A 2500-nucleotide genomic window follows, 5' to 3' on the forward strand; every position below is an offset into this window, starting at 1 on the left:
CTTGCCCTCACATGCCGTGCCCATTCAAGGCATTCCGAGAAAGTGAGGTTATTGGAGGCTTCGGATGGCGTGGCTTGCCTTGCCTTGCATTGGCATGCCATGCCCAAGTTGTGGCCTACACCAAGCCATTCAAGCCATGCGTTGCCTTACCTTGGAATTGCTCATCATCCAATGCATTCCGAGAAAGTGAGTGTAGGCGAGGCTAAGGATGGCTTGCCTTGCCTTGCCTTGCATTGGCATGCCATGCCCAAGTTGTGGCCTACACCAAGCCATTCAAGCCATGCGTTGCCTTACCTTGGAATTGCTCATCATCCAATGCATTCCGAGAAAGTGAGTGTAGGCGAGGCTAAGGATGGCTTGCCTCGCCTTGCCTTGGCATGCCGTGCCCATGATGTGGCCTTGACCAAGCCATTCAAGCCATGCGTTGCCTTCGCCTTGGCATGCCGTGGCCTTGCCTCGCCATGCGATGCATTCCGACAAAGTGACGCGAAGCGGAAGCCTATCATGGCGTAAAAATGTCGACAAAATTTTTCGACATTTGAATAATGGGGTTTGACAAGGTTTGAAAAATTCAATACAAATGGTAGGCTTGAATGTCGACAAAGTGACGCGAAGCGGAAGCCTACCACGGCGTAAAAATGTCGACAGAATTTTTCGGACCTTGTCCTGCCATGGGCTGCGCGCAGCATGCCGGCAGCCTGTGCGCAGCGTGCGCACAGCATGTCGGCAGCGTGCGCGCTGCTGAGACTGTCGACAGAAATTTTCGAAACTTGTCCTGCCATGCGCGCGCGCAGCGTGCGCACAGCATGCCGGCAGCGTGCGCGCACCATGCCGGCAGCGTGCGCGCAGCGTGCTGATTCTGTCGACAGTGAGGCTAGCGAAACTTGTCCTGCCATGGCGTGCGCGCAGCCTGTGCGCGCAGCTTGCGCATCTGTCGACAGTGAGGCTAGCGAACTTGTCCTGCCATGGCATGCGCTGTGCGCAGCCTGTGCGCAGCGTGCGCGCAGCTTGCGCATCTGTCGACAGTGAGGCTAGCGAAACTTGTCCTGCCATGGCATGCGCGCAGCCTGCGCACAACATGCGCACAGGCTGTGCGCAGCGTGCGCGGAGCTTGCGCGCAGCTTGCGCGCAGCTTGCGCATCTGTCGACAGTGAGGCTAGCGAAACTTGTCCTGCCATGGCATGCGCGCAGCGTGCGCGCAGTCTGTGCGCAGCATGCGCGCAGCCTGTGCGCAGCGTGCGCGCAGCCTGTGCGCAGCGTGTGCGCAGCCTGTGCGCAGCGTGCGCGCAGCTTGCGCATCTGTCGACAGTGAGGCTAGCGAAACTTGTCCTGCCATGGCATGCGCGCAGTCTGCGCGCAGCATGCGCGCAGCATGTGCGCAGCATGCCGGCAGCATGGTTCCAGGTTTTTTCAAATGTCGACAGAATTTTTCAAATCTTGTCAAACCCCGTTTTTATTGAAATTTCCTCGCACAATAAGCTCCCCATAAGTAGTCTATGATTTTTAGGACCTTCTCCAACTTACAAAACTAAAAAATTCCTCCCGGATTTGTTTTAATGATTTTTTCAATTTTACGACTTCTAAAAATAATAAAAAATACTTCCCGACTTCAAAAATTTATGAAACTTTTTCCCATCATAGATTGCATGTTTCTTAGTATCCCTGCAAAAAATCACGTCCAAATACCTTGTATTGAATTATTTAGAGCCCATTATGACTCCTCGCGCATAGGTGATGTCTCTTCCTGTCAAAGGGCTAAATGCATAAAATGCTATATAGGGGGGTGTGTGTTGCCTGCATATGCATGGCAGCCCATGCCTTCCTAGCTGCAGCCCCCTTCCCCCACGCCACACCCATGTCATGTTGCCTCGATATGTTGCCTCGGTATTATGGGTTTGGTGTCGGGGTCGGGGGGCTGCCACCCATGGCGGTGGTGGCCGGAATCCGGCCTCCGCCACCACGCCGCCGCCATGGGTGAGGGAGGAAAAAAAAGGCGTGGAAAGTTGCGAAATGGGGTTGTCTAGGCTTTTTTTTGGCATGGGAGAGCATGGAGTGCTAGGAACTCCTTCTCAAATGCACGGGCATGTCGACCACAACCTCATTTCGCAACAACAACCACCCGTGTGGGGTGGCGGTGGGTGGATAGTCGCGGATTGGGGCTTGCCAAGCCAATGTTTTCAAAAAATTTCATCAAAATTAAAAACAAATGTTTTGTTGCCTTCGGATTTGTGGGCGAGCGGCGAGTCGGAGTGGAGCCGGTAAAGTTTAACCTCGGTGTGCACGGTTGTTTTTAGAAACTCAATCCAATGCCGGGGACGTTGAAAGTGACGCTCTTATGAGTTGCAAACCCGCAAGATTTAAAGAACCTTTTCAAAACAATTTCAAACCAACAAGATTTAAAAACAGAAATTTTCATCAAAATGAAAAACAAATGTTTTGTTGCCTTCGGACTAGTGGGCGAGCGGCGAGTCGGAGTGGAGCCGGTAAAGTTTAACCTCGG

Source organism: Prunus avium, unplaced genomic scaffold, assembly GCF_965620075.1.
Source record: "Prunus avium unplaced genomic scaffold, drPruAviu1.hap1.1 HAP1_SCAFFOLD_22, whole genome shotgun sequence".
In the NCBI taxonomy this organism is placed as follows: Eukaryota; Viridiplantae; Streptophyta; class Magnoliopsida; order Rosales; family Rosaceae; genus Prunus; species Prunus avium.